Here is a 14,115-nt window from a genome sequence, read left to right as displayed (position 1 = left end):
GTTTTTAATTTATTTTTGATTTATTTTTTATGTTTTTGATTACTTTTAATTAATAAAAAATCATTTAATTAAATTCGTGGGTCCACTTAACCTTTTAATGTTTTAAAAGGTTAAGAGGACCCACGAATTTAATTAAATGATTTTACATATATATATATATATATATATATATATATATATATATATATATATATATATATATATATATATATATATATATATATTGCTTGAGAACACTTAAACACTACAACCGGAAATTTGAACCACCATCGGAAAATGGAATACCACCAGAAACCCTCTTGATTACTGTCCACAAATGTAACACAAAACACACAAATGGAAATCATAAATAGACTGAGCACTCAGGCATGACCTACTCTTCCCCCTTAAATTCACCGACTCCGACGATGAATCAGGTCGTCTTCTTCTACCGAGAACTAGTAGCTGCAAGAGTACCATAACAATAATCCCATCAAATAACATCTCTTCCACGTCTTTCATTCTTGATCCACCCTCTACCACCGATGACAAACCCCTTATCGGAAAAGATGGTCTTAGGTAGGCTATGGTCGTTGTTTATCAAGATTCGGTATCTCCATATTTCTCTGGTCGATTCTCAACATTGTATCAATCCACGTAATTATTCGGTATCTGCAAAATCTGGTACCGACCCAACTCTCATTAATGTTGTCGCCAGCTCGGAAAATCACCATCGTATTATTTGGTTTCAAACCTTCACCTTCATCGTCTCAAATCTCGCCGCCACCGCTGCCTAGGGTTAGTATCTGTTACTTCCATTCATTGGATTTGATACGATGGGAAAAACAAACATGTCATCACCTATAGTCATTTAGATCTGAAAGCGAGTTCCAGATCTACGTGTGTAGATGTTTGGTTTCTCTATACCTCGACAGATCTGGTGGGTAGTGTATTGCCTAGGGTCGATCTCCTCTATACAAAACCTTAGATCTGAATTGGTGCTCTTCTACGTGAGAGAGGGAAAGAATGTTAAGGATGCAATGGCCGAAAAAGTCAGCCAGAGTTGGTATCGGGCTGGAGTGGGTGGTGATGGTGGATAAGAAAATTTATTTTAAGCTACTAGTATCCAGGTTTTTATAAATTATGTTTCTTGTTTTTTATTTTATTTTTTTAAATCTATGTGTCTAATTTAATGACCTCTTTAATGAATACTTCAGTTCACGAATAAAGAAATTACCAACAAAATCACTATTGATCTTCATGGACAATATAGACATGAGGCAATGTGGTTTTTGAAGCTTTACTTGTGGCTGTTTAACAATTTGCGTAGTATGATCATTAATATTAGTTTATTTAATATCTTTTCATGTCTTTTTCTTTAATTTTTTATTCTTTACAACAGTTGTAAAGGAAATTGTTGTGATAACAGGACATGCTGATGATCGAGAAACCGGTTTTGAAGCCAATGGTACATGTACTTTTTATTCAATTTTAATTTTCAATAGTTAAAGAATAAAAGATTTGCTTTTGTTTTGTAGTTCATTAGTTTATTAAAAAGATATGGAATGGAGCCTAAAGAATTAGACATTTCAACTGTCGAGATGTCTAAACTAGAAGAAGCCTGCCAAGGGTTGATGACAATGTCATCTGCATTACTGCATTACTATTGGTAGATGCATTATATATAAATTCCATCTCATTGGACCTGGAATGGTCAACAAAAAAAATTCGATTGTCTTTAGTTTCTTCACTTGTTTTCTTTAGCACCTGATGATGTGGACAGAAATTAAAAAAATCACATACGATGATAATGATCCAACATATATTTGACCAATATATCCCTATAGTCATATTTTTACATGGAAATATCTGAATTCTTCTCTGAAAAGCGAGAAAAAGCTTATAGTAGCTGAACCAAAAATTATGATAGTTTAAAGTTTATGTAATTGAATAGCGTTATTAACATATTGAATTTACAATAAATTTTTATTGTAGAAATTTTAACGTATTTATGCGTCCACTTATTGAAAAATTTATTGTAAATTCAATATGTTAATAACGCTATTCAATCACATAAACTTTAAACTACCATAATTTTTGGTTCAGCTACTATAGACTTTTTCTCGCTTTTCAGAGAAGAATTAAGATATTTCTACATAAAAATATGACTATAGGAATATATTGGTCAAATATATGTTGGATCATTATCATCGTATGTGATTTTGTTAATTTCTGTCCACATCATCAGGTGCTAAAGAAAACAAGTGAAGAAACTAAAGACAATCGAATTTTTTTGTTGACCATTCCAGGTCTAATGAGATGGAATTTCCATACAATGCATCTATCAATAGTAATGCATTAATGCAGATGATATTGTCATCAATCATGGCAGGCTTCTTCTAGTTTAGACATCTCTACAGTCGGAAATGTCTAATTCTTTAGGCTCAATTCCATATCTTTTTAATAAACCAATGAACTACAAAACAAAAGCAAATATTTTATTCTTTAAGTATTGAAAATTAAAATTGAATAAAAAGTACATGTACCATTGGCTTCAAAACCGATTCCGTTTCTCGGTCATCAGCATGTCCTGTTATCACAACAATTTCCTTTACAGCTGTTGTAAAGAATAAAAAATTAAAGAAAAAGACATGAAAATATATTAAATAAACTAATGTTAATGATCATACTACGCAAATTGTTCAACAGTCACAAGTGAAGCTCCGAAAACCACATTGCCTCATGTCTATATTGTCCATGAAGATCAATAGTGATTTTGTTGGTAATTTCTTTATTCGTGAATTGAAGAATTCATTAAAAAGGTCATTAAATTAGAAACATAGATTTAAAAAAAAAAATAAATAAATAAATAAAATAAACAAGAAACATAATTTATAAAAACCTGGATACTAGTAGCTTAAAGTAATTTTTCTTATCTTCGACCTTGATCTCCTTTCTTAAGTTCTCTGCTTCATCCATCTTTTGATTTCGAAGAATTATACTTCCTTCCTTGAAAAATTTAGAGGCCTGCATTAAGAGAAGATAGAAAAAAGATGTACATAAAAACGAGACAGAAAAAACTGAATATCTCTAAGAATAAAATTAGTACCTGTTTGGTCCCATAAATTGGCACGACGTTCACTTTGTTTTGCATCTTGAATAAGATCTCTAATTTCTAAATTTCTTCTGATATCTACAATAAAAATAATAGTTTTATTGATTCTTTCTATTAGGGATGAGAATTTGACCCGAAAACCTGAACCAAACCGAATTAGGCCCGAATAAGCAATTCGATTTGGTTTTTGGGTATTTATATTATGTTTATTCGGTCCGCGTTATCCAAATAAGACCTTATTCAGTTCTAAATACCCGTCCCAAATAAGAGCATATTGGATTTTACATTCTTATATCTCAAAGAATAGTTAATTCGTCGTTTACATTTTTACTACACAAATTCTAACCTTTTTTTACACCTTCAAAACAATTTTGTATACTTTGCATTATTTTTAATTAACAAATTTATTTATTTAAAGGATTTGTTAAGAAATCATAAGCTACAAAAGTCATAAAAAATACAATGTTTATAATCATATTGTAAATGTTGTTTGGGTTATAGAATCCTAATACAGTTTATTCAGTGTTTTTTCGGTTATATTAGGTGCTTAATCATCTTGTACATGTTATTCGGGTAATAACTGAACCAAATCGATTAATACCTAAACTAAACCGAACCCGTATTGGTTAATTGGTTCCGTTCTCGGTCCATGCAATTACCCTTATTTGGTTTTCGGGTTGTTCACGTCGGTTTCAATCCGGTTCAACATCTCTACTTTCTATGTTACAACAAACAACAAAAATAATGTCAAGGATACTAACCTTGTGGGTTGACACCCACGTAAAGTTGGCCACATCGCAGTAATGCCTCTAAAACCGATCGCCAACTATTTTTTTGATCACTAACCCAGTCCATCTCATTATCAAAGTTGTAGTCTATTTTATTCAAGAAAAATGTGATTTCAAAAACGCCCGGGTTTTCTGAGTCTGACATATTTTCTAAGTAAGTAACGACCGATCTGCAAAAAAACATAGATAGTTAATTATAAAAAAATATATAATCATAATGTAAAATAAACAAATTTGTACCGCTTGATGGTTTGGATTCCCCGAAATTATAGTTATTTTTTGCAAGGCTGTTTAGAAAAATAAAAACTTACATATTAGTAAAGATATAAGAAGGTATCTAATAATAAACTAATGTTACAACTTCTTAGGTTAAATGCAATCCATAGATGAATATCTATAGAACAAATTGCATTCTCTTCTGACTGGTCTCCCAAATTGATTTTGATTGTGTTATGACGATCTATTCCTGAAATATAAACATCATAGTTGTTAATAACTTTATTTTTTTATATAACTAATTGGGAGACCCATGCATTACATGGGTTAATTTAAAAGAAAAAAAATTAAATATAAAAAGTCAATATTTGAGAACTTTGAACTTATAAGAAAGTAAGAAAAATAACGAATTATTATAACTGAAATGTTTTTTATCTTTTAAATTTAAATAAATAAATATAAAAAACTACAGAGCTTTAATTTGAGAATTTTAAAATTTAAAGGTAAGTTTATTAATAAAACTTATATCAATTTATTACTATAATTATTGCAATTATTACATTAAAATATTATGTGAAAATTTAATAAAATAGAAAAGCTCATAAAATGACGTGGAAAAAAATTTTAATTTAAAATAACCACAAAATGACATTTGACAAATTGAATAAGAATGTGACATGTGACCAAAAAAAAAAAACACTTCTTTTTTTAGAGTAGATTAAAACAAACTTAAAGCTAACGTTAATTCAATCAATTTAAAACTCTCCAGTTTTTTGTTCCTTGCTAGATCCCTTTCTAGAGCCGGTCTCAATATCTCATCCTACAAACAAAAGTCATTTAAAAGTTAAAACTATCCACTTTTGTTAAAAAAAAACTGCAATTTTTAACAAAAGAACTTTACTCTATAAATAAAATAAAATAAAATAAAATAAAATAAAATAAAAACTACATGTTTAAATAAAAATAACAATATTAATAAAAAACTGCATTTTAATAGCTTTTATTTGTAAAAAAACAACAAAACAACACCACTTATAAAAAACACATCTTGTAATAATTCAAAATGACTTGACTCATCATAATTCCTTATGGGTCAAATGCTTTGTTAAAGATCATCACTAGCCCAATAAAACAAATATTATTTAGAAGACTTTAGCTTGTTCTAGAATGCTCTAGAAGATTCTAGAACATTATGGAAGACTATGGAAGACTCTGGAATATACCGGAAGAGTCTAGAATACTCTAGAACGACATGGAAGACCCTGGAAGGATATGGATCATTCTAGAAGACATTGGAGCAACCTAGACCTCTCCAGAACATGGTAGAACGTTCTAGAAACATATGGAAGCATGTAGAGTATGTTAGATAGTTCTAGAGTTATCTAGTATGTAGTAAGTGTATGCTAGTATCTAGAACCTTCCTAAGAGGCCTATAAATAGGTATGGAGCTCATTTGCTCCAAACCATCCAAGAAAGCCTCAAAGAAAGCAAAGTGTGTAGTAATCTCACAAAGTGTAAGTTCTCCTTAAGTGTCTTAATAAAAGTCTTGTTGTTTCCCATATAAAAGAGTCGTGTTCAACATGCTTTAATTCTTACCTTCTTAAAGGAAGAAGTTTATGGGATGTAGGGCCTAAAGATAAAATGAGTTGGAGTTGGAGAAACCTATTGAAGATTAGACCTTACCTTCATGACTCTTTTTATTCTCATATTGGAAATGGTGAAGATACTTCCATGTGGTTTGAAAATTTGCATCAACTAGGTCCTTTGAGTTATTTCCTATCTCATAGAGAAATAGCTAATGATGGGTTTAATATACGGGATAAAGTGAGTGATGTGATAGTTAATGAAGATTAGAGTTGGCCATTTGATTGATTGAGAATGATTCTACAGCTTGGAGATTACCCTGTTCCTAGGCTCATTAGAGAGAAAAAGGATGTTGTGTTGTGGATGAACTGGAAGCGAGATATTGTTCCTTCTACTGTTAGTCATGTCTTTTCTTCTCTAATTAGTCTAGAGCCCAAAGTTGATTGGTATGACTTGGTTTGGTTTCAAAACAAAATTCTCAATCACTGTTTCATTCTTTGGCTAGCTATTCTTTGTTTCATTCTTTGGCTAGCTATTCTTGGAAGACTTAGAACACAAGCTAGAATGAAAAAATGGAAAGTTTCTGATGACTTCTCTTGTGCTTTTTGTAACAATCAAGTGGATTCTCATACTCATTTGTGTTTTGAATGTAATTTCCCAATGGAAGTTTGGAAGATGATAAAAGACAATGTGACTTTCAAACAAAAATCGGGAAATTGGTTTGAGATGATTCAGGGACCTCAATACTCTTTAAAGGCAAAAACAAGAACCAAGAAATTGGTTTGAGATGATACACAAAAACAAAAAAAAAATGACTCGAATCGTTTGACAACTATGCCCCTGGCTATTAACTAGTTAATCAACCCAAATTATTAATACTATTGACGACGGTGAGTCTAACCGCCGTCCTCAAAATCTAAGCCGTCTAAACTCCCACGTTCTTTCGATCTCGGCCGCATAAACTCGATTTTGGTGGTTGTTTACGATTCCAGCAATCGGTTTTGACGACCCTCCTCCTTCTCCCCACCTCCCACATTCCGGTGCTCTGTAATAATTGCAATAATTATAGTAATAAATTGATATCAGTTTTATTAATAAACTTACCTTTAAATTTTAAAATTCTCAAATTAAAGCTCTGTAGTTTTTTATATTTATTTATTTAAATTATTTGTTTAAATTTAAAAGATAAAAAACATTTTAGTTATAATAATTCATTATTTTTCTTACTGTCTTATAAATTCAAAGTTCTCAAATAGTGACTTTTTATATTTATTTTTTTTTCTTTTAAATTAACCCATGTAATGCATGGGTCACCCAATTAGTTATATAAAAAAATAAAGTTATTAACAACTATGATGTTTATATTTCAGGAATAGAGATCGTCATAACACAATAAAAATCAATTTGAGAGACCAGTTAGAAGAGACGTCATAACACAATAAAAATCAATTTGAGAGACCAGTCAGAAGAGAATGCAATTTGTCTTATAGATATTCATCTATGGATTGCATTTAACCTGGGAAGTTATAACATTAGTTTATTATTAGATACTTTCTTATATCTTTACTAATATGTAAGTTTTTATTTTTCTAAACAACCTTGCATAAAATAACTATAATTTTGGGGAATGCGAACCATCAAGCGGTACAAATTTGTTTATTTTACATTATGATTATATATATTTTTATAATTAACTATCTATGTTTTTTTGCAGATCAGTGGTTACTTACTTAGAAAATACGTCCGACTCAAAGAAAACCCGGGCGTTTTTGAAATCGCATTTTTCTTGAATAAAAAAGACTACAACTTTGATAATGAGATGGACTGGGTTGGTGATCAAACAAATAGTTGGCGATCGGCTTTAGAGGCATTACTGCGATGTGGCCAACTTTAAGTGGGTGTCAACCCACAAGGTTAGTATCCTTGACATTATTTTTGTTGTTTATTGTAACATAGAAAGTAGGGATGTTATTCGGACTGGAACCGGATAGAACCGACGTGAGCAACTCGAAAACCAAATAAGGGTAATTGCATGGACTGAGAACCGAACCAATTAACCAATACGGGTTCGGTTGGTTTAGGTATTAATCAATTCGGTTTAGTTATTACCCGAATTACCCGAATAACATGTACAAGATGATTAAGCATCTAATATAACCGAAAAAACCCTGAATAAACCGTATTAGGATTCTATAACCCAAACAACATTTACAATATGATCATAAACAATGTATTTTTTATGACTTTTGTAGCTTATGATTTCTTAACAAATCCTTTAAATAAATAAATTTGTTAATTAAAAATAATGCAAAGTATACATAATTGTTTCAAAGGTGTAAAAAAATGTTAGAATTTGTGTAGTAAAAATCTAAATACCCGTCCCAAATAAAAGCATATTGGATTTTACATTCTTATATCTTAGTTAATTCGTCATTTACATTTTTACTACACAAATTCTAACCTTTTTTTACACCTTTGAAACAATTATGTATACTTTGCATTATTTTTAATTAACAAATTTATTTATTTAAAGGATTTGTTAAGAAATCATAAGCTACAAAAGTCATAAAAAATACATTGTTTATGATCATATTGTAAATGTTGTTTGGGTTATAGAATCCTAATACGGTTTATTCAGGGTTTTTTCGGTTATATTAGATGCTTAATCATCTTGTACATGTTATTCGGGTAATTCGGGTAATAACTAAACCGAATCGATTAATACCTAAACCAACCGAACCCGTATTGGTTAATTGGTTCGGTTCTCAGTCCATGCAATTACCCTTATTTGGTTTTCGTGTTGTTCACGTCGGTTCTATCCGGTTCCGGTCCAAATAACATCCCTACTTTCTATGTTACAATAAACAACAAAAATAATGTCAAGGATACTAACCTTGTGGGTTGACACCCACTTAAAGTTGGCCACATCGCAGTAATGCCTCTAAAGCCGATCGCCAACTATTTGTTTGATCACCAACCTAGTCCATCTCATTATCAAAGTTGTAGTCTTTTTTATTCAAGAAAAATGCGATTTCAAAAACGCCCGGGTTTTCTTTGAGTCGGACGTATTTTCTAAGTAAGTAACCACTGATCTGCAAAAAAACATAGATAGTTAATTATAAAAATATATATAATCATAATGTAAAATAAACAAATTTGTACCGCTTGATGGTTCGCATTCCCCAAAATTATAGTTATTTTATGCAAGGTTGTTTAGAAAAATAAAAACTTACATATTAGTAAAGATATAAGAAAGTATCTAATAATAAACTAATGTTATAACTTCCCAGGTTAAATGCAATCCATAGATGAATATCTATAAGACAAATTGCATTCTCTTCTGACTGGTCTCTCAAATTGATTTTTATTGTGTTATGACGTCTCTTCTAACTGGTCTCTCAAATTGATTTTTATTGTGTTATGACGATCTCTATTCCTGAAATATAAACATCATAGTTGTTAATAACTTTATTTTTTTATATAACTAATTGGGAGACCCATGCATTACATGGGTTAATTTAAAAGAAAAAAAAAATAAATATAAAAAGTCACTATTTGAGAACTTTGAATTTATAAGACAGTAAGAAAAATAATGAATTATTATAACTAATTTTGTTAAGTGCAAGTAGTTCGCTAAAGGAACTTGATCACTCCCTATGCCTCTGTCCCTTTACATCCCACCACCAATGAAGGTTGATTCTTTCAAACCAAATTCCTTGACTTTTTACAAAAAACTTTCCTCAATTATTTTTCCTTCTTTTTCCCTAATTATGTTCTCATTTTCTTAAATATAAGCCCTAACTTGACTTAACAGAGATTTACCTGTTTATCTGTGTCGCAAAGATAATTCCATGTTTGAGGTGTATAGGAATGGATCAATGGAGTCATCATTAACATTGAAAACACAATAATTGATAAATCAGATTCTAAGATCTAATTTCCATATTATTTAATATCAATTTGAAGAGGAATTTTATATAATAAAAAGATAGAGTAAAAGTTCACCTTTCATTTTGTAACCCCTGTCTTTCTAACAATGGGGATTGCACCATATCTAAAGGCTTCATCTAGAGCAAAATAAAATAATAGTTAAATAATTGTTAGTTTTCAATTTCCATCTATTAACATAAGAAATAAAATATCATAATGAACAAATAATATCTGCTTCCCATGGAAGTTGACGAATTTACCTCTTCTTATTTATACTTCCAAACGCCTCCAATTAAAACTCAAACCGAAAATCAAATGAATCCATGTTTTTCCACATCAATGACAAATGATTCGGTTCGAGATTAAATAAGGGGGAAAAATTAACACAATCACAATGTGGAGCTAGTAGGAGAAACGTACCTGAGTGGTTGTGCGAGATGAAAAACTTAGGCTAGGGTTCATGAATTGGGGATGATGGGTTGTACATGAAGATCTGAAGCGAGAGAAGGAGATGAAATAGAGGAGCATCAGGAACATTGGAGATGAAGTGGTGTCTTTCTTATACTTCAATCAAAGAAACCTTCATACTCAATCGTGAAGCCAAGAGAGAAATAAGGGGAGATCGTGGGAAGAATTACAGAGCACCGGAACGTGGGAGGTGGGGAGGAGGAGGGTCGTCAAAACCGATTGCTGGAACCGTAAACAACCGCCAAAATCGAGTTTATGCGGCCGAGATCGAAAGAACGTGGGAGTTTAGACGGCTTAGATTTTGAGGACGGCGGTTAGACTCACGGTCGTCAATAGTATTAATAATTTGGGCAGGGACATAGTTGTCAAACGAGTCGAGTCATTTTTTTTTTGTTTATCATCTCAAACCAATTTCCTGGTTTTTGTTTGAAATTCACATTGCCTTTTATCATCTTCCAAACTTCCAATTGGGAAATTACATTAAAAAAACAAATGAGTATGAGAATCCACTTGATTGTTACAAAAAGCACTAGAGAAGTCATCAGAAACTTTCCATTTTTTCATTCTATCTTGTGTTCTATGTCTTCCAAGAATAGCTAGCCAAAGAATGAAACAGTGTCCGAGAATTTTGTTTTGAAACCAAACCAAGTCATACCAATCAACTTTGGGCTCTAGACTAATTAGAGAAGAAAAGACATGACTAACAGTAAAAGGAACAATATCTCGCTTCTAGTTCATCCACAACACAACATCCTTTTTCTTTCTAATGAGCCTAGGAACAAGGTACTCTCCAAGCTGTGAAATCATTCTCTGCCAATCAAATGGCCAACTCCAATCTTCATTAACTATCACATCACTGACTTTATCCCGTATATTAAACCCAGCATTAGCTATTTCTCTATGAGATAGGAAATAACTCAAAGGACCTAGTTGATGCAAATTATCAAACCACATGGAAGTATCTTCACCATTTCCAATATGAGAATAAAAAGAGTCCTGAAGGTAAGGTCTAATCTTCAACAGGTTTTTCCAACTCCAACTCATTTTATCTTTAGGCCCCACATCCCATAAACTTCTTCCTTTAAATGATTTATGTTTGTAGGAAGAGATATTGAGACCGGCTCTAGAAAGGGATCTTGCAAGGAACAAAAAATTTGAGGGTTTTAAATTGATTGAATTAAGGTTAGCTTTAAGTTTATTTTTAATCTACTCTAAAAAAAGAAGTGTTTTTTTTTTTTTTATCACATGTGACATTCTTATTCAATTTGTCAAATGTCATTTGGTGGTTATTTTAAATTAAATTTTTTTTCCACATGTCATTTTATGAGCTTTTCTATTTTATTAAATTTCACATAATATTTTAATGTAATAATTGCAATAATTATAGTAATAAATTGATATCAGTTTTATTAATAAACTTACCTTTAAATTTTAAAATTCTCAAATTAAAGCTCTGTAGTTTTTTATATTTATTTATTTAAATTATTTGTTTAAATTTAAAAGATAAAAAACATTTTAGTTATAATAATTCATTATTTTTCTTACTGTCTTATAAATTCAAAGTTCTCAAATAGTGACTTTTTATATTTATTTTTTTTTCTTTTAAATTAACCCATGTAATGCATGGGTCACCCAATTAGTTATATAAAAAAATAAAGTTATTAACAACTATGATGTTTATATTTCAGGAATAGAGATCGTCATAACACAATAAAAATCAATTTGAGAGACCAGTTAGAAGAGACGTCATAACACAATAAAAATCAATTTGAGAGACCAGTCAGAAGAGAATGCAATTTGTCTTATAGATATTCATCTATGGATTGCATTTAACCTGGGAAGTTATAACATTAGTTTATTATTAGATACTTTCTTATATCTTTACTAATATGTAAGTTTTTATTTTTCTAAACAACCTTGCATAAAATAACTATAATTTTGGGGAATGCGAACCATCAAGCGGTACAAATTTGTTTATTTTACATTATGATTATATATATTTTTATAATTAACTATCTATGTTTTTTTGCAGATCAGTGGTTACTTACTTAGAAAATACGTCCGACTCAAAGAAAACCCGGGCGTTTTTGAAATCGCATTTTTCTTGAATAAAAAAGACTACAACTTTGATAATGAGATGGACTGGGTTGGTGATCAAACAAATAGTTGGCGATCGGCTTTAGAGGCATTACTGCGATGTGGCCAACTTTAAGTGGGTGTCAACCCACAAGGTTAGTATCCTTGACATTATTTTTGTTGTTTATTGTAACATAGAAAGTAGGGATGTTATTCGGACTGGAACCGGATAGAACCGACGTGAGCAACTCGAAAACCAAATAAGGGTAATTGCATGGACTGAGAACCGAACCAATTAACCAATACGGGTTCGGTTGGTTTAGGTATTAATCAATTCGGTTTAGTTATTACCCGAATTACCCGAATAACATGTACAAGATGATTAAGCATCTAATATAACCGAAAAAACCCTGAATAAACCGTATTAGGATTCTATAACCCAAACAACATTTACAATATGATCATAAACAATGTATTTTTTATGACTTTTGTAGCTTATGATTTCTTAACAAATCCTTTAAATAAATAAATTTGTTAATTAAAAATAATGCAAAGTATACATAATTGTTTCAAAGGTGTAAAAAAATGTTAGAATTTGTGTAGTAAAAATCTAAATACCCGTCCCAAATAAAAGCATATTGGATTTTACATTCTTATATCTTAGTTAATTCGTCATTTACATTTTTACTACACAAATTCTAACCTTTTTTTACACCTTTGAAACAATTATGTATACTTTGCATTATTTTTAATTAACAAATTTATTTATTTAAAGGATTTGTTAAGAAATCATAAGCTACAAAAGTCATAAAAAATACATTGTTTATGATCATATTGTAAATGTTGTTTGGGTTATAGAATCCTAATACGGTTTATTCAGGGTTTTTTCGGTTATATTAGATGCTTAATCATCTTGTACATGTTATTCGGGTAATTCGGGTAATAACTAAACCGAATCGATTAATACCTAAACCAACCGAACCCGTATTGGTTAATTGGTTCGGTTCTCAGTCCATGCAATTACCCTTATTTGGTTTTCGTGTTGTTCACGTCGGTTCTATCCGGTTCCGGTCCAAATAACATCCCTACTTTCTATGTTACAATAAACAACAAAAATAATGTCAAGGATACTAACCTTGTGGGTTGACACCCACTTAAAGTTGGCCACATCGCAGTAATGCCTCTAAAGCCGATCGCCAACTATTTGTTTGATCACCAACCCAGTCCATCTCATTATCAAAGTTGTAGTCTTTTTTATTCAAGAAAAATGCGATTTCAAAAACGCCCGGGTTTTCTTTGAGTCGGACGTATTTTCTAAGTAAGTAACCACTGATCTGCAAAAAAACATAGATAGTTAATTATAAAAATATATATAATCATAATGTAAAATAAACAAATTTGTACCGCTTGATGGTTCGCATTCCCCAAAATTATAGTTATTTTATGCAAGGTTGTTTAGAAAAATAAAAACTTACATATTAGTAAAGATATAAGAAAGTATCTAATAATAAACTAATGTTATAACTTCCCAGGTTAAATGCAATCCATAGATGAATATCTATAAGACAAATTGCATTCTCTTCTGACTGGTCTCTCAAATTGATTTTTATTGTGTTATGACGTCTCTTCTAACTGGTCTCTCAAATTGATTTTTATTGTGTTATGACGATCTCTATTCCTGAAATATAAACATCATAGTTGTTAATAACTTTATTTTTTTATATAACTAATTGGGAGACCCATGCATTACATGGGTTAATTTAAAAGAAAAAAAAAATAAATATAAAAAGTCACTATTTGAGAACTTTGAATTTATAAGACAGTAAGAAAAATAATGAATTATTATAACTAATTTTGTTAAGTGCAAGTAGTTCGCTAAAGGAACTTGATCACTCCCTATGCCTCTGTCCCTTTACATCCCACCACCAATGAAGGTTGATTCTTTCAAACCAAATTCCT

The 14,115-nt window shown here is 30.7% G+C and overlaps 2 long non-coding RNA genes across 2 annotated transcripts in view; both read right to left on the bottom strand.

The window, feature by feature from the left end:
* Positions 1 to 257: 257 nt before the first annotated feature.
* Positions 258 to 14,115, bottom strand: part of LOC145016957 (uncharacterized) — a 38,073-nt gene continuing 24,215 nt past the window's right edge. The window contains exons 12-18 of the long non-coding RNA XR_013666336.1: positions 10,033 to 13,834; positions 9,688 to 9,749; positions 4,244 to 4,348; positions 4,123 to 4,169; positions 3,856 to 4,052; positions 3,089 to 3,172; positions 258 to 3,006 (exon numbers count right to left, since the gene is read on the bottom strand). This is a non-coding gene — a long non-coding RNA (uncharacterized LOC145016957). The remainder of the gene's footprint in view (positions 3,007 to 3,088; positions 3,173 to 3,855; positions 4,053 to 4,122; positions 4,170 to 4,243; positions 4,349 to 9,687; positions 9,750 to 10,032; positions 13,835 to 14,115) is intronic.
* LOC145016965 (uncharacterized) lies at positions 6,399 to 9,681 on the bottom strand. The gene is made up of 2 exons (XR_013666338.1): positions 9,505 to 9,681; positions 6,399 to 6,727 (listed from the first exon to the last, which is right to left on the bottom strand). It is a non-coding gene; the product is annotated as an uncharacterized LOC145016965 (long non-coding RNA).

Source organism: Lactuca saligna, chromosome 9 (genome assembly GCF_052625555.1).
Source record: "Lactuca saligna cultivar CGN05327 chromosome 9, ASM5262555v1, whole genome shotgun sequence".
Lineage (NCBI taxonomy): Eukaryota > Viridiplantae > Streptophyta > Magnoliopsida > Asterales > Asteraceae > Lactuca > Lactuca saligna.
The sequence above is the reverse complement of the archived record's forward strand: the minus strand, read 5'-3'. Positions and strand labels throughout refer to the sequence as shown.